We start from the raw sequence: 26,578 nt of genomic DNA, 5'->3' as shown, positions 1-26,578 counted from the left end.
CGTACCATTGAACCCAAGGGTCGTACCATCGTACTCAACAGTCATATTCGTTCTAAGAAGATTTTTCCAATATTCTTTTCGTACTTGTCGAGTTATTTATTGGTTAGAAGTAGCATTATGATATATTTTCCATGCGTATTTCAATTACAGAAGAATTAAAAAGAAAAATTTGGGGGGGCAAAAAATAAAATACCTGAACTATTAACTACAGTGCTTTTATTTTTCGGGTGGAAAAAGATTTGCTTCAAAGCCTTAGTATTTAGTCTATTTTTCATGATGAATACGAATCTGAACTTCAACTATTGTTTGGCGGTCATTAAAACCTTCAATTCAAAATATTTACGCTGGCCACTAGCTTATCAAACACTGATTTCTTAGTAGTGGAGTTCCTCCTGTCTTGCAGGAATATTCATTATATATAACAATGACGTATCACCAGAGTGTGTTGTCCAGGATGGCAGAGGAGAGACGGATTTTCTGTGACGGTGTTGGGATTTCAAAAATTTTATGAATTCTCGGCACCTGATAAGACGAATTGTCTCCGTAAAACTCCTACTGAGTTGCGATTTCACCTTTGTAACTAAAATCAGAGACTAGTATAATCTATATATATATATATATATATATATATATATATATATATATATATATATATATATATATATATATATATATATATATATATATATATATATATATATATAGTCATTTACTGGAAAGGATCACAATTGAGCGCGTAATCAGGTATATTCGTGAGTCCACGATAAGTTCCCAAGTGCACTTTCGGGTAATAATCACATCATCATGGGAGATACAAGAAAGAAATATAACGGTTAGTTGATATACAACGAAGAGACGTAGCTAGGACGCCATTTAGTAAACAAGTGACTACCCGAAAAGTAGCCGTTCGTGTCTTGCAACAAGCGTATCGCAAACTTATTATGCGGACAAGAAGGGAACTGTTTACAAATTTTATCAACATTAAGCTATCCAATTTGTATAAACCTTCACTATATATATATATATATATATATATATATATATATATATATATATATATATATATATATATATATATATGTATATTCTTTATTCACTTAAATGCCTCCTAACTTCAGATATATTTTCATGTTGGAATGTTCTAACTCGTATATTGGATTAGTGACAGCCAGCGGGCGAGCGACGTCAACTGTTATTAAAGTTTTTTGTGAAAGTTGTTAGAAGACCCGTTTCGTAATTTTTTATTTTTGTTTCTTGTTACAGAGTGAAATGCAAATTTGTTCCACCCACTTGCTGATAATTCAAAGAGCTTTGCAGTTTATACAGGTATAGAGACGCTTGTGAATTATTTATATCCACGGTTCTGTTCATGACAAAGTTAATTATACAGTCATTATTCTCATGTCGAAAGCCAGATTGATGGGCATGAAATGATAACGTGAATCCATTCCTTGCTCTAGTCGGCCATTCTTCTACCTCTCATTCTATCCCATCCATCCATTCTCCACCTTCTTCCTATCCCACCGACTTTATCTGTCTCTCCCGTCCACAGTTCGTACCATCTCATCGTCCCCAGGCGCCTTCTACTCTGTCTAACACAGCCCCTGCCTGACCGACCCTCTCATTAACCAATTCCACCCATGTGCCCCTTCCGTGACCCATCCCATGATCCTCCCCCATTGCCACTCGACCCTGAGCTCCGTCCTACCCCCATGTGCCCCTTCCGTGACCCATCCCATGATCCTCCCCCATTGCCACTCGACCCTGAGCTCCGTCCTACCCCCAACCCCGCCCCAACCCTTAGTGCTGCCCCACCTCAGCCCCGCCCGAGCCCATTGGATTATCCCACCCCCTTAAGTCCAGCACAAAGCCACGTCCCAGCCCCCAGCCCCTAGACACTCTCCCACTTCCAGCTTCACTCCCATCCCAAGCCGCGCACAAGACCCTAGCTCCGTCCTACTTGCAGCCCCGCCTGAACCCTACACAGTCATTTAGCCTTGCCCCATACACATACAAATATAAATATACATATGTATATATATATATATATATATATATATATATATATATATATATATATATATATATATATATATATATATATATATATATATATAGATATATATATATATATATATATATATATATTTTTTTTTTTTTTTTTTTTTTTTTTTTCAAACTATTCGCCATTTCCCGCGTTAGCGAGGTAGCGTTAAGAACAGAGGACTGGGCCATTGAGGGAATATCCTCACCTGGCCCCCTTCTCTGTTCCTTCTTTTGGAAAATTAAAAAAAATTGAGAGGGGAGGATTTCCAGCCCCCCGCTCTCTTCCCTTTTAGTCGCCTTCTACGACACGCAGGGAATACGTGGGAAGTATTCTTTCTCCCCTATCCCAAGGGATAATATATATATATATATATATATATATATATATATATATATATATATATATATATATATATATATATATATATATTGGAAAGGATCACAATTTTGCGCGTGATCAAGATACTCCTATGAGTCCACGAGGAAAATGAAACACGAAAAGTTCCCAAGTGCACTTTCGTGTAATAATCACATCATCAGGGGAGACACAAGAGAGAAATATAACGGTTAGTTGATATACAACGAAGAGACGAAGCTAGGACGCCATTTGGTAAACATGTGATTGTCGATCACATGTTTACCAAATGGCGTCCTAGCTTCGTCTCTTCGATGTATATCAACTGACTGTTATAATACTCTCTTGTGTCTCCCCTGATGATGTGATTATTACACGAAAGTGCACTTGGGAACTTTTCGTGTTTCATTTTCCTCGTGGACTCATAGGAATATATATATATGTATATATATATATATATATATATATATATATATATATATATATATATATATATATATATATATATATATATATATATATATATATATATATATGCAGATAAATCACAAAAGAACACGTGATTGACGAATGTAGTAGTAGCCACAAAGAAAATGAATCACGAAGATTTGAGGGCTCTCGTGATGATTCACATCTTCTGGAATACAGAGATAATGAACAAATGTAGATTTTACGGACATACATATATGACATGTTGAGCGCCTTAACCTCGTTCGGTGATAGACAGGGAGGAAGGTCATTTCCTAGTTGACCTCCCCGCCTGGCCCCCTCACCTAACAGGTGGCCGTGGTGGGCGTGTGTACAGTCGACCTGGCTTTGGTCCACTAGACCTCAAGTGCATTGCAAGCACTGTAAAGTTGCCTGCTTCACTTATGGTATGGGAATGTGTCAATCATTATGGTGTTGGGGAACTTGTAGTGTTGTCAAAGAATGAAATTGTGAACAGACATATGAACCATTTCAAGTTCAGCATTGCTAAAATCCTACAAAGGTCTGCTCATATATAGACTTCTACTCAGCTCACCAGGAAGGAGGATAACAATCCGTATTCACTGTATGTTACTTTATGTGATCCACATTTACAGTCCAGAATTTCTTGATGTTGAAATCAACAAAGTTTATGAAACTACATCGTCTTTAAAGTATCCCAAGACCTTCGTCAACAGGTCTCAGTATAGTGCCAGAAAATTATTTTCTAACTCAAGAGCCAAGGAACCGTATAGACTAAAAACCTTCTAATGCTACTGTATCAAGGAATGTAGTATCAACATTACATTTACGAATTGCAATACGGTAAGAAACTTCTTTATGAAAAACTCGTCTGAAATTTCAAATGGCTGCGTTTATCACATACCATGCAAGGACTGCAATAAAGTTTACTTGGACAAAGTGGAAAAGAAAAGAAATTAAGAATGAAGCATGAAGTTCATGTTGGGCAAGAATCACGTGCACCATTCTTGCTCATGAAAGACTTTGATCATCCTAATGAAAGAGACAACGCTCAGAAAATTATATCTTGTCAACAGATTGCAAATAGAAGTGTCACAAAATCTAGCATTACCAGTTTCAGTAGTAATCTTAACATCAGTATACACATGCACTAATAGATCCTTTCATAATCAAAAGAATTGTCAGCATGTATAAGTCTATGAGCCGAATCAATAGCCGTTCGACCCTTGCCTGTGGTCTGCCAACACTTTGATGACCTGACCCATGTTCTCTGGTGATCACTTATCTTACTAGACCTTCCTGCTTGACCCACACCTGAAGAAGCCATGCGCCTTACACACACGCATATACATGTATATATTGGAAAGGATCACAATTTTGCGCGTGATCAAGATATTCCTATGAGTCCACAGGGCAAATGAAACACGATAAGTTCCCAAGTGCACTTTCATGTAATAATCACATCATCAGGAGAGACACAAGAGCGAAATATAAGTCAGTTGATATACATCGAAGAGACGAAGCTAGGACGCCATTTGGTAAACCTTAACTGGCGTCCTAGCCATATATACATATATGTATATATATATATATATATATATATATATATATATATATATATATATATATATATATATATATATATATATATATATATATATATATATATACTTGTGTATATCTTTCTAAACCAGGTATTCCCACTCACAAATCTTTTTCAGCACATGAATCGACAAGCTATTCACCGTTTCCATTCCCAACACTAAATACCCCATGTGCACCAATTATACCCTCAACTACCACATTACCCACCTTCGCATTTAAATCACCCATCATTAATACCCGGTCTTGTGCACCAAAGCTGCTGACACTCGTTCAGCTGCTTCCAGAACACTTCCTTGTCAAGATCTTTCTTCTTATGACCAGTTGCATAAGCTCCACTAATCAACCATCTCTCACCACCTACTTTCAGTTTTACCTACATCAATCTAGAATTCACTTCCTTACACACCATCAATCACTCCCACAACTCTTGCATCAGGAGTAGTGCTACTCCTTACTTAGCTCTTGTCCTCTCACCAACCCTGGACTTTACTCCCAAGACGTTTCCAAGCCATTCTTCCCCTCTACCCTTGAGCTTCGTTTGACTTAGAGCCAGAACATCTCTCCTCTCTACTCATCTTGGTTACAGCCACACATATTCAGTCACCCCAGCCTGAACCTTTAAGGAGGATGAGCACTCCCTGTTTGGCTCTTTCTTCTCCTTCATCTATTAGGAATTAAGATACAAGAAGGGGAAGGTTTCCAGCCCACCGCTCTCGCCCTCTCAGTGGCCTTCTACGACACACGGGGATTATGGATATAGAATTCTTTTTTCCCTACCTCAGGGATGATATATATATACATATATATATATATATATATATATATATATATATATATATATATATATATATATATATATATATATATAGAGAGAGAGAGAGAGAGAGAGAGAGAGAGAGAGAGAGAGAGAGAGAGAGGGGAGCTAAAAACCATCCCCCCCTTGTATTTTAACTTTCTAAAAGGGGAAACAGAAGAAGGAGTCACGCGGGGAGTGCTCATCCTCCTCGAAGGCTCAGATTGGGGTGTCTAAATGTGTGTGGATGTAACCAAGATGAGGAAAAAGGAGAGATAGGTAGTATGTTTGAGGAAAGGAACCTTGATGTTTTGGCTCTGAGTGAAACGAAGCTCTTGAGAAGGGTAAAGGAGAAGAGTGGTTTGGGAGTATCTTGGGAGTAAAGTCAGAGGTTAGTGAGAGAGCAAGAGCAAGGGAAGGAGTAGCACTATATGATTTCAGAAAAGAAGAGAGAAGGTTAGGGCTGAAGAGAGTGGTGAGAGTAAGTGAGCCTGGGAAGACTTTTGTGAGGAAGTACCAGAAGAGACTGAGTACAGAATGGAAAAAGGTGAGAACAAAGGACGTAAGGGGAGTGGGGGAGGAATGGGATGTACTTAGGGAAACAGTGTTGCCTTGCGCAAAAGATGCTTGTGGCATGAGAAGCGTGGGAGGTAGGCAGATTAGAAAGGGTATTGAGTGGTGGGACGAAGAGGTAAGATTATTAGTGAAAGAGAAGAGAGAGGCATTTGGACGATTTTTGCAGGAAAATAAGGCAAATGACTGGGGGATGTATAAAAGAAAGAGGCAGGAGGCCAAGAGAAAGGTGCAAGAGGTGAAAAAGAGTGCAAATGAGAGTTGGGGTGAGAGAGTATCATTAAATTTTAGGGAGAATAAAAACATGTTTTGGAAGGAGGCAAATAAAGTGCGTAAGACAAGGGAACAAATGGGAACTTCAGTGAAGTGGGCTAATGAGGAGGTGATAACAAGTAGTGGTGATGTGACAAGGAGATGGAGTGAGTATTTTGAAGGTTTGTTGAATGTGTTTGATGATAGAGTGGCAGATATAGTGTGTTTTGGTCGAGGTGGTGTGCAAAGTGAGAGGGTTAGGGCGGAAGATTTGGTAAACAGAGAAGAGGTAGTAAAAGTTTTGCGGAAGATGAAAGCCGGCAAGGCAGCGGGTTTGGATGGCATTGCAGTGGAACTTATTAAAAAAGGGGTGACTGTATTGTTGACTGGTTGGTAGGTTATCTAATGTATGTAGGATCCATGGTGAGGTGCCTGAGGATTGGCGGAATGCTTTCATAGTGCCATTGTACAAAGGCAAAGGGGACAAAGGTGAGAGCTCAAATTACAGAGGTATAAGTTTGTTGAGTATTCTTGGGAAATTATATGGGAGGGTATTGATTGAGAGGGTGAAGACATGTACAGAGCATCAAATTGGGGAAGAGCAGTGTGGTTTCAGAAGTGGTAGAGAATGTGTGGATCAGGTGTTTGCTTTGAAGAATGTATGTGAGAAATACTTAGAAAAGTGAATGGATTTGTATGTAGCATTTATGGATCTGGAGAAGGCGTATGATAGAGTTGATAGAGATGCTCTGTGGAAGGTATTAAGAATATACGGTGTGGGAGGCAAGTTGTTAGAAGCAGTGAAAAGTTTTTATCGAGGATGTAAGGCATGTGTACGTGTAGGAAGAGAGGAAAGTGATTGGTTCTCAGTGAATGTAGGTTTGCGGCATCGGTGTGTGATGTCTCCATGGTTGTTTAATTTGTTTATGGATGGGGTAGTTAGGAAGGTGAATACAAGGGTTTTGGAAAGAGGGGCAAGTATGCAGTCTGTTGTGGATGAGAGCTTGGGAAGTGAGTCAGTTGTTGTTCGCTGATGATACAGCGCTGGTGGCTGATTCATGTGAGAAACTGCAGAAGCTGGTGACTGAGTTTGGTAAAGTGTATGAAAGAAGAAAGTTGAGAGTAAATGTGAATAGGAGCAAGGTTAATAACCTTGCTCCTATTCACATTTATATATATATATATATATATATATATATATATATATATATATATATATATATATATATATATATATATATATATATATATATATGTATATATATATATATACAGTAGGGTTGAGGGTCAAGTCAATTGGGAGGTAAGTTTGAAAGGAGAAAAACTGGAGGAAGTGAAGCGTTTTAGATATCTGGGAGTGGATTTGGCAGCGGATGGAACCATGGAAGCGGAAGTGAATCATAGGGTGGGGGAGGGGGCGAAAATTCTGGGAGCCTTGAAGAATGTGTGGAAGTCGAGAACATTATCTCGGAAAGCAAAAATGGGTATGTTTGAAGGAATAGTGGTTCCAACAATGTTGTATGGTTGCGAGGCGCGGGCTATGGATAGAGTTGTGCGCAGGAGGATGGATGTGCTGGAAATGAGATGTTTGAGGACAATGTGTGGTGTGAGGTGGTTTGATCGAGTAAGTAACGTAAGGGTAAGAGAGATGTGTGGAAATAAAAAGAGCGTGGTTGAGAGAGCAGAAGAGGGTGTTTTGAAATGGTTTGGTCACATGGAGAGAATGAGTGAGGAAAGATTGACCAAGAGGATATATGTGTCAAAGGTGGAGGGAACGAGGAGAAGTGGGAGACCAAATTGGAGGTGGAAAGATGGAGTGAAAAAGATTTTGAGTGATCGGGGCCTGAACATGCAGGAGGGTGAAGGGCGTGCAAGGAATAGAGTGAATTGGAACGATGTGGTATACCGGGGTCGACCTGCCGTCAATGGATTGAACCAGGGCATGTGAAGCGTCTGGGGTAAACCATGGAAAGTTGTGTGAGACTTGAATGTGAAAAGGGAGCTGTGGTTTCGGTGCATTATTACATGACAGCTAGAGACTGACTGTGAACGAATGTGGCCTTTGTTGTCTTCCTAGCGCTACCTCGCGCACATGAGGGGGAAGGGGTTGTTATTTCATGTGTGACGGGGTGGCGATGGGAATGAATAAAGGCAGACAGTATGAATTATGTACATGTGTATATATGTATATATCTGTGGTTGTATATTTATGTATACGTTGAAATGTATAGGTATGTATATTTGCGTGTGTGTACGTGTATGTATATACGTGTGTATGTGGGTGGGTTGGGCCACTCTTTCGTCTGTATATATATATATATATATATATATATATATAGTATATATATATATATATATATATATATATATATATATATATATATATATATATATACATATATATATATATATATATATATATATATATATATATATATATATGTATATATATATATATATATATATATATATATATATATATATATATATATATATATATATATATATGTATATATATATATATATATATATATATATATATATATATATATATATATATATATTATCCCTGGGGATAGGGGAGAAAGAATACTTCCCACGTATTCCCTGCGTGTCGTAGAAGGCGACTAAAAGGGAAGGGAGCGGGGGGCTGGAAATCCTCCCCTCTCGTTTTTTTTTTTTTTTTTTTTTTTTTTTTTTTTTTTTTTTTCCAAAAGAAGGAACAGAGAAGAGGTCCAGGTGAGGATATTCCCTCAAAGGCCCAGTCCTCTGTTCTTAACGCTACCTCGCTATCGCGGGAAATAGCGAATAGTATGAAAAAAAAAAAAAAAAAAAAAATATATATATATATATATATATATATATGTATATATATATATATATATATATATATATATATATATATATATATATATATATATATATATATATATATATATATATATATATATATATATATATATATATATATATATATATATATACATATATATATATATATATATATATATATATATATATATATATATATATATATATATATATATATATACATATATATATATATATATATATATATATATATATATATATATATATATATATATATTATTCCTGGGGATAGGGGATTAAGAATACTTCCCACGTATTCCCTGCGTGTCGTAGAAGGCGACTAAAAGGGGAGGGAGCGGGGGGCTGGAAATCCTCCCCTCTCGTTTTTTTTTTTTTTTTTTTTAATTTTCCAAAAGAAGGAACAGAGGGGGCCAGGTGAGGATATTCCAAAAAAGGCCCAGTCCTCTGTTCTTAACGCTACCTCGCCAACGCGGGAAATGGCAAATAGTTTAAAAGAAAAGAAGAATATATATATATATACGAATATAGCGTATATGAACGCGCACCTTCATAGAACATACAAAGCTCCATCAGCCAGGATCGAACCTGGGACCCCTTGTGCAAGAGGCAGGCATGCTAACCGCTAGGCTATGGGACTGTATAATAGGAAACAACTATTCGAAATACTAAGTACTCGAATACCCTTCGTCTCACTATGGTGAGCAACGGGGTCTATCGGTTGTTTCCGAACAGAACACATAGCCAGCTGATAGCGTTTTACCGAACCTGACTGTACAATGCGGAGTTATATGAATACGAATAAAGTGTATATGAACGCGCACCTTCATAGAACATACAAAGCTCCATCAGCCAGGATCGAACCTGGGACCCCTTGTGCAAGAGGTAAAACGCTTTCAGCTGGCTATGTGTTCTGTTCGGAAACAACCGATAGACCCCGTTGCTCACCATTGTGAGACGAAGGGTATTCGAGTACTTAGTATTTCGAATAGTTATTTCCTATTATACAGTCCCTTAGCCTTGCGGTTAGCATGCCTGCCTCTTGCACAAGGGGTCCCAGGTTCGATCCTGGCTGATGGAGCTTTGTATGATATATATATATATATATATATATATATATATATATATATATATATATATATATATATATATAAGTTTTCAAAAAAGAGGAAACAACTTCGGAGAGAAGAGGGTGGTGAGAGCAAGAGAGCTTGGAAAGGAGATTTGTTCGAAGGAATACCAGGAGACATTTAGTATATAATGGTCGAAGGTGAAAGCAAATGATGTGAGGGGAGTGTGTGAGGAATGACAAGTATTTAGGGAAGCACTGATGGCATGTGCAAGAGACGCATGCGATACGTAGGAGGTGGGCTGATAAAACAGGATAGTAAGTGGTGGGATGAAGAAGTAAAGTTGCTTGTGAAAGACAATAAAGAGGCATTTGCCTGGTACGTACAAAGAAGGCATACAAGTTATTAGGAGATCTATAGGAGAAAGCAGCAGGAGGTCAATATTAAGGTGAAGCGGTTGTATGAGACCTCAAATGAGAGATAGGTGAGAGAGTATCATTTAACTTTAGATAGAATAAAAAGATGTTTTGGAAGGAGGTAAATAATGTGCGAAAGATAAAAGAGCAAATGAGAACATCAGTGAAGGCGGTAAGATGGTAAATGATAATAGGTACTGATGTCGTGAAGAGGAGATGGAGTGAGTATTTTGAAGATCTGTTTAATATTTTTGATGGTAGAGTTGCAGAATAGGGTGTTTTGGTCGAGGTGGTATGTAAAGTGAGAGTCATGAAGAGTTGTTTGGTGAAGAGAGGGGTGAAGAAATCCTTTTCGTAGGATGCAATGCGGCAAGATGGTGGCAGTACATGGTATTTCACATGAATCTATTAAGAATGGGGTGACTGTGTTGTTGATTGGTTGGTAAGGATATTCAGTGTATGTATGAATCATATTGACGTGCTTGAGGATTAGCAGTATGCATGTGTAGTGTCATTGTATAAAAGCAAAGGGAATAAAGATGAGTGTTCGAACTACAGACTCATAAGTTTGTTGAGTAAGCCTGGTACGCTGTATGAGAGGACACTGATTAAGAGAGTGAAGGAATGTACGGAGCATCAGACTGGGGAGTTGCAGTGTGGTTTAAGAAGTGGTAGAGGATTTGAGTATCAGGTGTTTGCTTTGAAGAATGTATGTGAGACATACTTAGAAAAACAGATAGACTTGCATATGGCATTTGCGGATCTGGAGAATGGATGATAGAGATGCTTTGTGGAAGGTCTTAATATATGGTGTGGGAGGTTAGCTGTTAGAAGCAGTGCGAAGTTTTTATCAAGTGTGAAGCGTGTGTACGAGTAGGAAGAGAGGAGAGTGAATCGCTCACTGCGGCAGCGGTGTATGATGTGACCATGGTTATTTAATTTCTTTATGGAGAGAGTGGCGAGGGAGGTAAATGCAAGAGTATTGGAGAGGGCTGATTATGCAGTCTGTTGGGGATGAAAAGACCTGGGAAGCGAGTCAGTTGTTGTTCGCCGATGATATAGCACTGGTGGCTGATTCAAGTGTGAAACTGTAGACGTTGGTGTCTTAGTTTGGAAGAGTGTGTGAAAGGAGAAACTTATGTGAATAAAAGCGAGGTTGTTAGGTTCAGCGCGGTTGAGGGATAAGTTAGTAGGTTCAGCGAGGTTGAGGGATAAGTTAGCTGAGATGTAAGTTTGAATGGAGAAAAAGTGGAGGAAGTGACGTGTTTTAGATATCTGGGAGTAGACATAATTCCTGTCGATGTTCCTTAGGGCATTAACTAAAAATATTCCGGAATTTATTGATGTTTAGTTTGAGAAGATATATTCTATTGGATCCAAGTTAAAGTATCCCAGATCTTTCGTTGATAAATCCCTTAGGTTGGCAAAGAAATCATTTTATAGAGTTAAACCCAAACCTCCTCTAGATAACTAAGAATCTTTTAGTTCTCCCTTTTAGTGATAGTTTTACATCAGTTCCCAGGCTGCTTAAATCTTTTGATGTAAGTGTAGCCTTCAGCAATAACGATACTATAAAAACATCTTAATCAAAAACTCACCAGAAAATTCTGCCGGCTGTATTTACAGAATTCCTTGTAAAGATTGTAATATTTTTTTTAATGGGTAAATTGGCAAGGATCTTTATGGTAGACTTAAGCAACATAAATACGGTATAAGAACAAGACAAGAATCAAATGCTTTGTGTAATCATGTGAAAAATATATATCATTGTATTGACTGGAGTAATGCCAGTTCAGTTATTAACTGTAACTCCTTTACCACGAGAAATATAATTGATTCTTATTATTGAATACATAAAGAATTGCAACAATAATAATTGTGAATGTCGATACAAATTGGATAGCTTTGTCGTAGTCAAAATTTGTAAACAGTTCCCTTTCCTGTCCACATTATAAAAAGAAATTGTGACAGGCATGATGCCAGACCCGAACACACCAACCCGAACACCACCATCCGGTAACGATTGTTTACCAATGGCGTCCTAGTTACGTCTCTTCTTTGTATTGAGTGTTCTCTATCTTGTATCTCCCTTGACGATGTGATCATTACACGAAAGTGCACATGGGAACTTATCGTGTTTCATTCCCCTGTGGGTTTTGCATATACTTGCATCCCACACCATATATTCTTAATACCTTCCACAGAGCATCTCTATCAACTCTATCATATGCCTTCACCAGATCCATAAATGCTACATACAAATCCATTTGCTTTTCTAAGTATTTCTCACATACATTCTTCAAAGCAAACACCTGATCCACACATCCTCTACCACTTCTGAAACCACACTGCTCTTCCCCAATCTGATGCTCTGTACATGCCTGCACCCTCTCAATCAATACCCTCCCATATAATTTACCAGTAATACTCAACAAACTTATACCTCTGTAATTTGAGCACTCACTCTTATCCCCTTTGCCTTTGTACAATGGCACTATGAACGCATTCCGCCAATCCTCAGGCACCTCACCATGAGTCATACATACATTAAATAACCTTACCAACCAGTCAACAATACAGTCACCCCCTTTTTTAATAAATTCCACTGCAATACCATCCAAATCTGCTGCCTTGCCGGCTTTCATCTTCCGCAAAGCTTTTACTACCTCTTCTCTGTTTACCAAATCATTTTCCCTAACCCTCTCACTTTGCACACGACCTCGACCAAAACACCCAATATCTGCCACTCTATCATCAAACACATTCAACAAACCTTCAAAATACTCACTCCATCTCCTTCTCACATCACCACTACTTGTTATCACCTCCCCATTTGCGCCCTTCACTGAAGTTCCCATTTGCTCCCTTGTCTTACGCACTTTATTTACCTCCTTCCAGAACATCTTTTTATTCTCCCTAAAATTTAATGATACTCTCTCACCCCAACTCTCATTTGCCCTCTTTTTCACCTCTTGCACCTTTCTCTTGACCTGTCTCTTTCTTTTATACATCTCCCACTCAATTGCATTTTTTCCCTGCAAAAATCGTCCAAATGCCTCTCTTTTCTCTTTCACTAATAATCTTACTTCTTCATCCCACCACTCACTACCCTTTCTAATCAACCCACCTCCCACTCTTCTCATGCCACAAGCATCACTTGCGCAATCCATCACTGATTTCCTAAATACATCCCATTCCTCCCCCACTCCCCTTACTTACGTGTAGGAAGAGAGGAAAGTGATTGGTTCTCAGTGAATGTAGGTTTGCGGCATGGGTGTGTGATGTCTCCATGGTTATTTAATTTGTTTATGGATGGGGTTGTTAGGGAGGTGAATGCAAGAGTTTTGGAAAGAGGGGCAAGTATGAAGTCTGTTGGGGATGAGAGAGCTTGGGAAGTGAGTCAGTTGTTGTTCGCTGATGATACAGCGCTGGTGGCTGATTCATGTGAGAAACTGCAGAAGCTGGTGACTGAGTTTGGTAAAGTGTGTGAAAGAAGAAAGTTAAGAGTAAATGTGAATAAGAGCAAGGTTGTTAGGTACAGTAGGGTTGAGGGTCAAGTCAATTGGGAGGTTAGTTTGAATGGAGAAAAACTGGAGGAAGTAAAGTGTTTTAGATATCTGGGAGTGGATCTGGCAGCGGATGGAACCATGGAAGCGGAAGTGGATCATAGGGTGGGGGAGGGGGCAAAAATTCTGGGAGCCTTGAAGAATGTGTGGAAGTCGAGAACATTATCTCGGAAAGCAAAAATGTGTATGTTTGAAGGAATAGTGGTTCCAACAATGTTGCATGGTTGCGAAGCGTGGGCTATGGATAGAGTTGTGCGCAGGAGGGTGGATGTGCTGGAAATGAGATGTTTGAGGACAATGTGTGGTGTGAGGTGGTTTGATCGAGTAAGTAACGTATGGGTAAGAGAGATGTGTGGAAATAAAAAGAGCGTGGTTGAGAGAGCAGAAGAGGGTGTTTTGAAATGGTTTGGTCACATGGAGAGAATGAGTGAGGAAAGATTGACCAAGAGGATATATGTGTCGGAGGTAGAGGGAACGAGAAGTGGGAGACCAAATTGGAGGTGGAAAGATGGAGTGAAAAAGAATTTGTGTGATCGGGGCCTGAACATGCAGGAGGGTGAAAGGAGGGTAAGGAATAGAGTGAATTGGATCGATGTGGTATACCGGGGTTGACGTGTTGTCGGTGGATTGAATCAGGGCATATATATATATATATATATATATATATATATATATATATATATATATATATATATATATATATATATATATATACATATATATATTTATTGGATCAATGTGGTATACTGGGGTTGACGTGCTGTCAGTGGATTGAATCAGGGCATGTGAAGCGTCTGGGGTAAACCATGGAAAGCTGTGTAGGTATGTATATTTGCGTGTGTGGACGTGTATGTATATGCATGTGTATGGGGGTGGGTTGGGCCATTTCTTTCGTCTGTTTCCTTGCGCTACCTCGCAAATGCGGGAGAGAGCGACAAAGCAAAAAAAGAATATATATATATATATATATATATATATATATATATATATATATATATATATATATATATATGTTTGTGTGTGTGTGTGTGTGTGTGTGTGTGTGTGTGTGTTACCTGGGGATAGGGGAGAAAGAATACTTCCCACGTATTCCCTGCATGTCGTAGAAGGCGACTAAAAGGGGAGGGAGCGGGGGGCTGGAAATCCTTCCCTCTCGTTTTTTTTTAATTTTCCAAAAGAAGGAACAGAGAATTGGGCCAGGTGAGGGTATTCCCTCAAAGGCCCACTCCTCTGTTCTTAACGCTACCTCGCTAATGCGGGAAATGGCGAAAAGTTTGAAAGAAAGAAAAGATATATATATATATATATATATATATATATATATATATATATATATATTGTGTGTGTGTGTGTGTGTGTGTGTGTGTATGTGTGTGTGCTTGTATCTATATTACCTAAATCGTCCTCCATGGTCCCAAGTTCGCACTTACCTCCAGAGGGAAAGAACCAACTTGACTCTCGCTCACTGTTTCTCTTGTTTCCCAGTAAATGCTGTGTTCTTCCCCTTAGCCTCAGCCTCTTGCATAATGCACCACCTCCCTGAATGGAAGAGGGGCTTTGGCGGAGGGGATGTGGCACTAACACAGGAGGAGGTATGGCTCCGACACAGGAGGTGTGGCTCCGACACAGGAGGCGAGGGAATGTTTACTGTTGATCCTGGGCGAGGCGTCCTGGAATGGGATGAGGGTTTTACAGATTGATATGATGCTTGATGTTAGTATTGTGTGTGTGTGTGTGTGTGTGTGTGTGTGTGTGTGTGTGTGTGTGTGTGTGTGTGTGTGTACGTGTGTGTGTGTGTGCGTGTTTGGCTTTAATGCTATAATGTAGGTAATTTTCGTGTCTCATGACGTACATGTGACGTTCTGCATGATATGATATACGTGGGACACCACACTCATTGATGTGGCAGTTAACCCTATCTCTGGTGTGACATGCTGAAGACGTCATGTAGACGTCAATACGACGTAACTTCAGTGATGTAAGATACAACATGATGATTATCTCCCTGCGTCGTAAATGACAAAATCATGGTTAACATGACGTATCTCTGACGTGCTTTTGTTCATCTGAGGGACAGCATGATGTTAATATAACGTACACCCTACGTTTTGCGGAACATAGCGATACTGAATGACGTCAGAACGATGTAAAGTAGGTCTGTGTACAACTACTCTCAGCTCTCAGGATAGTAGCTAATGGTTTCCAGACCTGGTCCTGTACTCTACCCACCAGGGGACGTAGCCAAGCTCTTCTGAAGTCTCGCCACCATCAGTTGCAAGACCTTACCCCCAGGGGACGTAAACGTCAGGTATGTAATGTGTGGTTCTTGTGTCGTTCTGGGATCAGGATTACAGTCTTGGGACTGGGATGTTGAATCTAATTGCTGGGAACACACTGTCAGTACCAATATTCGTCGTCTCAGTACAAGGTTGTGTAGTCTTAGGACAGAGCTAAGTAGTCTCTGGGCCGAGCTGGGTCGTCTTGGTACTTATCTTTATTTAGGATTTTACAACCACTGACAAATGCCCCTGATAAGACTAAACCTTAAATGCAACATAAAAGGTTGAAGAAATAAGTAAGGAGAAAAGACAGGAAAAATCGTAGAATATTTATAAAAGTAGCAAACCTGACTTTTAAGAATGGGAACTGGTCATAGCTGTTAGGGGAAACGTAAGAAAGAAAAAAGGAGTTCCATATCTTGGCATTCAGTGGAAGGAAAATGACAACTGAATTCAAACAGCAACATACCATTGGGTCCTAACGAGACTGTTTGTGACATTGGAAGAAATGAGAAACTTTTGGACTACTGTGGTATGAGTAGAAAGATATATATATTTCTTAAAGAGGAAGACCTTTAATCTTATCGTGTAATTAAGGAGGTGCATGTATTGTCAGTCGTAGATTGGAAGCGAAATATTTGTCAAATCTATACTTTCCCATATCTATGGTGGTTCTTTCAGTTACTCTAATTGGTAAATCATGAAATATGTTTACAGTCCTGTTGGAGAAAAAGAACTTCGCCCATTCGAGGTAAAACGTTTGCCTGCGAGTTTGTATCTTTTATTATGAGCGTAATCAGACGAATGTATCCTTAATCTGCGCGTTAGATCGAGATTATCGAAGTCTTTAATGATTCTGAATACTTATGTTAGACAATCTCTCAAACTTCTCTTTTCTAAGCTAAATAGACTTAATTCCTTTCATCGGCTCTCATACAATTTGTTTCTCAGGCTGGGAATCATCTTAGTAGCTCGCCTGTTCACTTTCTCTATTCTTCCTATATCTTTCCTCAAGTAGGATGACCATAGCTGAACACAGTATTCAAGCAGGGACGCACCGGTGAGCTGTAAAGAGTGAGGGTCATTTCCTATGACTTAGATTCGAAAGTCCTTCGTAAAAATCCAATAATTTTGTTTACCCTTTTTACTCCCTCTGTGCATCACTTGCTTGGTTTTTTGTCGCTCGAGATTATTACGCCCAAGTCCTTTTCTTCACTGACCTTTTGTAGATCATCGGAATTCTTCTTATAATTTACCATCTCAACTTTACTACCGATATGTTAAACTTTGCATTCATCAACATTACATTTCATCTTTCACCTCCTAGTCCAGTCCATCAGTTTGGCTATGTCGATTTGGAGCTGCAAACATTCAATTTCTATTGAAGATTTATTTCTCATCTTAGTATCACCCGCGATTTTAAAGAGGTTACACTGAAGCCCATTATCAGTATCGTTAATATATATGGGAAAAATAGAACCAGGTCCAAGACTGATCCCTGTTGCACACCACTTGTTGTGTCTAACCATTCTTAGGTTGGACCATTAATCACTATGTTTACGACCAGTCAACTAATTTCGTAAACATCGAAATACAACCTCATCAATTCCATATGAAGTAACTTTTGTTAGAAACTTTGATGTGAAACTCTATCGAATGCTTTTAGAAAATCTTTATTTTCATCATACATATTGACTATCTCATAAAGGATATCAAGCAGAGTTGTCAGATATAAGCAACTTCGTCGAAAACATGCTGATAACACTGGTCAACAAAACTCAACTTTTTTCCTCATCATTGATGCAGTATAACTTTTCTAGACCTAATTCCGATGCAGATTACAAATTTTTAATCCGTTTCGGTGCAACACATCTCATTTTCTTTCTGTGGATATATACTTTTTCATTCAACTGCAGCTACATGATGCATGAGCGAAGATTTCTATTAGTTCAGATCTTTATTGCAGAAATTCTTGATTCCTAGATGGGAGAAATACAGAGAAGATATTATCCAGAAGGACAAGCTAAAAACGTTGAACTTTTAACTTTCTATGGCGATCTTCACATGCTAAAAGTGCTGTGCTTTGGACCTCCAATGGTTATCTGACTCAGGTTTGTCCCTGTATAACATCCAGAAGTAATCTGCAAGTATTCCCTCATTCCAGAAGCCCTGGTATCGATGCTCCATCGCGCTGATGTCCTGATGGAAGCGTTCTCCTTGTTGGTCAGACACAGCTCCAAGGTTCTCCGCAAAAACGTCCAGGTGTGAATGGAAGAAATGCACCTTGAGCGACATCCCACATCCCATAGCAGCATAGGATTTCAGAAGTATTTTCACATCGCCTTCAAAATCCGGAGATCTTACATTTCCCAAAGAAATTTCACATAGCCAACTGAAAGAGTTCCAGGCCTCCAGCTGCATGTCATCAAGATGTGTGATGCTGAAATTGTGGTCTTTCAGAGGTTCCTACATCTGCGGACTGACGAAGTTGCCTTCTTTCAACTTGGCCTCTGTGATCTTCGGAAATTTTCCACCACATATTTGAATCCTTTCGAGTTTCTCTTGGCTGGTGTTTTCACAAATTGCTTCATGAGACCAAGCTTTATGTGGAGCGGGGGAAGAAAAACAATATATGAATCAACCAGAGGCTTATCCTGGACATTCGAAAATCTTGGCTCATATGATCTTCGTTGATGCCAGTCCGACTCTATATAAGAAGATGCTCAACCATCCTAGAGGCATAAACGACAGCAGTATCTCGTAAATCCTGACTGCATTCCCATATTTTCCAGTTGTAATTTTTGTACTTTATGGCATCTAGGAGTGGCGCATTTTCTCATGATACTGTCATGTGCAATGAATGCCCTACAGGAACGGAGGGTTTCTTGTTCCCATCGTGGAGCAGCACCGTTTTCATACTACTCTTAGATGAGTCTATGAACAAGCGCCTTTGAGAGGGATCTTGCTCTTGGGAGAAGCAGTGGAATGATGCGTTACTGTTGTAAAACCAGAGCGGCCCATCCACGGAAGAATAAGTTAGAGTCTGACTCCTTTTCCTGAGATAAGTCATGCGATCCTCCTTCTTGAGTAGACATTTTTATTTTAGACGAGATTCTGAAAGTTCAGCTTTATCTTTCGGCAGTGCCAAATCTTGGACCAAATCATTTAACTCTCCCTCCGTTTTCGTTTCTTCCAGTACAGCAGCAGCTTCCTCACCATACTCTTCTTCATCGTGGCAGCAACTTCCTATGCCGTCCTCCGGTGGTAGTAGAATGAGAGGGTTGTCATTGTTGCACGGTACTGGGCGTATTGCGGAGTCCAGGCCAGGGTAGACAACCTTGTGTTTATTCTTAGCAGAAAAGTAGACGTGCTACAAGAAAACGGATTGCATTTTCGAAATCAGCGTCTAGAACTACATTAATTACACCAAAAGCTATGTGTGATGAATATTAGTTGTTGACCAGTTTAATCGTTTATCAAATGGTGTCCTCGAAATGGTTTACGATCTTATCCCGAATGATTCTTTTCATTAGTTTACCAACTGCAGACGTTAAGCTAATGGGACAATCCCTGGCAGTGTTGCAATTGGTGTTACATTGGCAAATTCCAATTCTTCGAGAACATTTCCTGTAGCAAGTGACGTTTTGACAAGAGCAGCCAATGGTTTAAGTATTTCATCGTTTTCCTCCTTCAATGTCCTCGGATAAGATTTATCTGGGCCTGTAGTTTTATTTAATCCCATACCATTTAGTGCTGATAGTGTATCTTCATCTGTTACTTCAGCAGGTTGCAAAACGTTTCCCCGTCTTAGTAATGAAAAAGAATTCGGGGGATAAGCTGTACCTTCAGATGTAAATACAGATGCAAAGATAAAAAATCATTCAAAATCTCTCCTAAGACATCGCTAACCCAAATCAAGTGACCATTTTCTGTAGCCAGCGCCTTTTTGATTGGATAATGACTTTCTTACCTCAAACATAACTATAAAGCTCTTTAGGGTTTTATTTACCCTTTCATATATATATATATATATATATATATATATATATATATATATATATATATATATATATATATATATATATATATATATATATATATATATATATATATATATATATATATATATATATTCTTCATACTAACGTTTGCTTTGACGTATAAGTCTCTTAGTATCCCTACATTTTTTTGCGCGATCTACTCTCTCCTGTTGGTTATTTGTTGCTTTGAGAGTCTGATGTGCTGCTTTCATAAATAGTAAGCACTTTGTATGCCATTACCCACCACAAAGGCCTAGTTCTGGAACAAGGCTGTTTTATTACGTTTTGGCATATATGTTCCCCCACTTCTTTGAAAGTATTATCGAATTTTTTCCAAGTTTCATCAATATTGTCTTCATTCACAGTATCATCCCAAATATGCTTCTCAAGAGTAGTGCGAGACCACTGAGATTTGTAAGTCGAGAATCGGGTATTTTTTGCGCTTTTCGTGTTGACCAGCATCACAGGCTATTGCAGAAGTACCTCAAAAGTAATTTGTCGATGATTTCTTGTATCAAACTTTTCTCCTACTTCAGCATTATGTACGAGATCCTCATTTGCAGTCAGATCTAAGTCTGATATGCTTTCATCGCGAGTAGGTTTCTCAACTTATTGTGTTCGCGAACTATCAGGTAAATTTATGAAGAGCCCTTGTCCCAGTAAGTTAAGTTCTCCTTTATCATCGAATCTTCTTCATTACAAGTTTCTGTTACTTGATCATATGGTCTTTTGTCTACCTCTGGTGTCTGTGCTGCTGGTCTATAATCTAATCCTACTGTTATTTTCTTGCAATGCTTATCTTTAAATTCAACAAAAATGGAGTTGATTTTAGCAATATCTACGACTTTTTTTTTACACGGGATTAAGGTATACTTTAACGAAAAGCAAAAATCCATCACCTTCCTTATTTTCAGCATCATTATTAAACAGAACGTTCCCATGACTTGCATGTTTAGCGAGGAAATACCTATTTTTGATATATGACCAAGATTCCAAAATGACTGGCATATAATTTTCCTCTTAAGCAATTTCTTCTAATTTTGAAAATTTGTTACGAACGCTCAGAGCATTAACATGAAATATTCTGGCCTATACCCAACGTTAATTTGTCAACGACCACACAGAAACCATATGATGCAGTCAGTGGCTTGGCAAGTAATATAGTGTCTTACTATTGGTGGAAGCACACAAGCAGCGCAGCCGAAGCAAAATGTGTGAAAAGAAGAAAGAACATAAATTATGGCACAGAATAACTGGGTCAAGTTCTAAGCTAAGTCTGAAGGAGTCGATAACCCGGATTGACTCAGACTCTAACTTTGTCAGGTATTTCGAGCTGGATCCTCTCCACACGAGAGCACAGATCTCTGTACGTGAATAAATCAGTCGTTTGTACAATCGAAGCCAGTGTTCAGGAGAGAAGAATCTTTGGTAGCTAAACAGGGTTCCCAGTTTCTTAGGAAATGGGAGTTGAGAGAGACTCAGAGAACTTGGATGTAGCAGCCACCAACGTATTAGATCGAGAGCAGGATGGTTTAGAATGGTCACCGAGCTGAATGACATCCTTCATGTTCAGAAGGAGGGTTATCTTCTGGTCGATACGCCTTGCTTGTGTTTGGAAAAAGAAAGTTGGTTTTGGACTGTATGTGAAGACAGTTTAGTTCCAGGACTGGTTTTACAATTTAGACACATTGTGTTCAGTCCAGAAACATAACAGTGTAACCGGAATGTATCGCCTCGAAACCTACAGTAAACTTCCACAATCTGCCTGTAAAGTCTCAGAATCCAGTTTGAAAGTCCTATAACCAGGTTATAAAGTTTCAGGACCAGGGTAAAAAACTTAGTAGCTTCTTATAATCTGAGGATCCCGATAGAAAGTCTCAGGTCCTACTTATAGATCTCAGGGCCAGGCCATAAAGTTCAAGAACCTGTTTATAGAGTCTCAAAAAACTCCAGAACCTGCTATAAGGCATCAGAAAGTTCTAGACCTTGTTTTTAAAGTTTTAGGAAGTTCCAGAACTTGCTTGTACAGCCTCAACAAGTTCCATAATCTGCTTAGAATGTCTCATGAATTTGCAGAACATTCTCATAAAGTCTCAGTAAGATCAAGAACCTGTTTAAATAGCCTTATAAATTCCAGAACCAAGTTATAAAGTCTCAAGAAGTTCCAGAAGCTGCTCATAGAATTATAGTAATTTCCAAAATCTGCTTTTACAGTGTCAGAAAGTTCCAGAACCTGCTTAAAAAAGCCTCAAGTTCCAGAACATTCTCATAAAGTTTCAAGAAGTTCCAGAACCTGTTTATAAAGCTTTTTGAAGATCCAGAACCTATTCATAAAGTCTCAAGAAGTTCCAGAAGCTGTTGATAAAACTATAGGAAGTTCCAAAACCTGCTTATAAAGTTTCATGAAGTTTTAGAACCTATTTTTAACGTCTCAGGGTCCGGCTATAAAGTCTCAGAACCTGGCCATAAAGTCTCACGTCCAAACCATCTTATTTCAGGAACCTATCAAGACGGTGTCGTCCTCCGACCAGGATGCATTTGGAAGGCATTACACTAATGACCCCAGGGGAAGGTCTTTCCAGCGGCGGGAGATCACTGGCACCCCTCAGGCGCTGCTGGAGGCGCTACCCACGGCCGAACAGATAATTGGACTTTGTTGGCTAACGACACCCTCAGGTGATTAACTGTAACAATGTTTGTTAGTTAAACCTGCGGCAGTTAAAGACATCACTTCCAGATAATTACATTCTGGAGGTGTTGAATAAGCCCTTCCTTCCTTCACCAGGGGAACACTGGACCATTAGGACATCCTCTGGGACAGTCAGTAATGACTTCCAGGGCAAAAATGAACTGATTCCCTCGGTAATTGGCAAATTCAACCGTTTTTAACTCTGTCATCTCCAACAGGCAGGGAGCCTCACTTTGTAAGTAAAGTAGATTCTGGTAAAGTTAGATATCTCAAAGAAATGACGTTACCGACTGACTGATCGGTTTTGAAATACTGTAAAACTGGATTTGTCACAACTCTGCAAATGTGTGGAGATAGATTAGTTTTCTAGTGCCTTGTAATTCTTGGAATTACGTTATGTGATGAGCGAGAAAGTAAGTCGTATTTTCATTTTCCTGCTTAATACCGTGAGTGTTAACTTGCTTCCTTATTTGAAGGTTTTGCATAAAATCCTCAATACACATGACATGTAAACGTGATGACTTTATATATGTCCTGCTGGCAGCCATCATCCCTGTTTTCCTTTGTTTATACACACCTGTCAAATTGATTTTTCGGTCAATATTTAGTCTAAATGATACACTCTACACCCAGCTAAGCGGTACATTCACTTCTTCCCAAAGAAGACATCTCGTCACGTATGATACACACGGTTGGTACGGTACGCAAGTAATCTGCACGAACAATGTACACTGGTGTACAACACACAGGACTGATGTACTGTAGTTCATCAATGTAGCGAAGTTGTATGTGTCTGGCGGCGGCACCTCAGTCGATGAAGGTTATACTGTTCATTGTATTGCTCAGACGCAACTACTTGATGTGAGTAAGGAACTTATTTACCATAGCGTGAGGCAAAGTGGCGACAGCCCTGCTAGAGATGGTACAGGCAAAGTCACCCCGGAGCTCTTAAAGATGCAATATTCCCCAAGACCATCAGCGCCTGTGAGGCGGGAGTGGTTTCTCACTGTGAAGACTTACATCATGATAATGGATATACATGTATAGATATTGTTATAGAGATAGATACATAGATAGATGTTACCGGGCTCCTTCAATTTGTGTATGTGTGTGTGTGTGTGTGTGTGTGTGTGTGTGTGTGTGTTATCGAACTCCGCCTGCGAGTGGTTGCCCCGGAAGTGAGAAGGATCATTTAGTATGGCTCTATCATCCTTAGTGGACACAGGTGAAGGGTACATTCTCGTCAAGGACTCTCTCACTCCAAAGGAGTCCCGGATTCTTAATATATATATATATATATATATATATATATATATATATATATATATATATATATATATATATATATATATATATATATATACATATATTATGTTTATTGATTATGCTTTGACGCTGTCTCCCGCGTTAGCGAGGTAGCGCAAGGAATCAGACAAAACAGTGGCCCAACCTATCCACATACTCATATATATACATAAACGTTCACATTTCAACGTACACATACATATACATGCACAGACATATACATATATATATATATATATATATATATATATATATATATATATATATATATATATATATATATATATATATATATATATATATATATATATATATATATATATATATATATACGTGTACATACATATCCATACTTGCTGCTTTCATCCATTCCTGTCGCCACCCCGCCACACATGAAATGGACCCCCTCCGCGCGTGCGGGGTAGCCCAAGGAAATGACGACAAAGGCCACATTCGTTCACACTCAGTCTCTAGCTGTCATGTGTAATGCACCGAAACCACAGCTCCCTTTCCACATCCAGGCCTCACAAAACTTTCCACGGTTTACCCCAGACGCTTCACATGCCCTGGTTTAATCCATTGACTACACGTCGACCCAGGAATACCTCCTCATTCCAATTCACTCTTTTCCTTGCACGCCTTTCACCCTCCTGTATGTTTAGTCCCAGATCGCTCAAAATCTTTTCACTCTATCCTTCCACCTCCAATTTGGTCTCCCACTTCTCGTTCCCTCCACCTCTCACACATATTCTCTGTCAATCTTTCCTCACTCATCCTCTCCATGTTTCCAAACCATTTCAACACACCCTCTTCTGCTATCTTAACCACACTCTTTTCATTACCACACATCTCTCTTACCCTTTCATTACTTACTCGATCAAACCACCTCACACCACATGTTGTCCTCAGACATTTCATTTCCAACACATCTTCCTTCCTCCGCACAGCCCTATCTAAAGCCGATGCCTCGCAACCATATAACATTGTTGAAACCACTATTCCTTCAAATATACCCATTTTTGCTCTACGAGATAACGATCTCGCCTTCCACTCATTCTTCAACGCTCCCAGAACCTTCGCCCCTTCCCCCACCCTGTGACTCACTTCCGCTTCCATGGTTCCATCTGCTGCTAGGTCCACTCCCAGATGTTTAAAACACTTTATTTCCTCCAGTTTTTCTCCACTTAAACTTACCTTCCAATTAACTTGACCCTCAACCCTACTGAACCTAATACCCTTGGTCTTATTCACATATACTCTCAGCGTTCTCCTTTCACACACTTTAGCAAACTGTCACCAACCTATGCAGTTTCTCACCCGAATCAGCCACCAGCGCTATATATATATATATATATATATATATATATATATATATATATATATATATATATATCCCTCAGTTTGAAAAGAAACCAAAAAGAAAATGAATGCGACATTCCATCCAGAATCAATACTGATCTTGTTCCTGGTCCTCCAAATGCCCGACAAAATCCATCATCTAAACTCTTACTCCAAAAATCGTATTATCTTGAGGGAAGCGTATGTCCCCGGCCTGATCTAGCGTGATGCCGGCTTCCACCACCACCATCACCACTACTACCACCACTACTACAACTACCACCACTACTACTACTACTACTACCACCACTACTAATACTACTACCACCAACAACAATGACACCACGATCACTACTACTACTACCACCAATGCCACCACCACCACCACTACACTACTACTACTACCACCACCACTGCCACCACCATCACCACCACTACCTCCACTACTATATCACCAACACCACCGCCACTACCTCCACTACTACTAATACCACCACCACCACCACCACTAACACCAACAATACCACTACCACTACTACTACTACTACCACTAATGATACCACCACCACCACTACGCCACTGCTTCTACCACCACCAATGCCACCCCCACCACTACCACTATTACCACCACCTCTACTATTGCTACCACCAAAAATGCCATTACCACCACCACCACCACCACGACCACCACTACATCCACTGATACTACCACCACCACCACCAACACCACCAACACCACCGCCACCACTACCACCACCACTTCCACCACCACCACCACTTCTACTACCACCATCAATACCACAACCATCACCACTACGGCTACCACCACCACCACCATCACTACTACTGCCACCACTACTCCCACCACCAACACCAACACGACCACCACCACTACCGCTACCACCAGCACCAACGCCACCAACACCACCACCAACAACAACAACAACACCA

Source organism: Panulirus ornatus, chromosome 3 (genome assembly GCF_036320965.1).
Source record: "Panulirus ornatus isolate Po-2019 chromosome 3, ASM3632096v1, whole genome shotgun sequence".
NCBI lineage: Eukaryota > Metazoa > Arthropoda > Malacostraca > Decapoda > Palinuridae > Panulirus > Panulirus ornatus.
The sequence above is the reverse complement of the archived record's forward strand: the minus strand, read 5'-3'. Positions refer to the sequence as shown.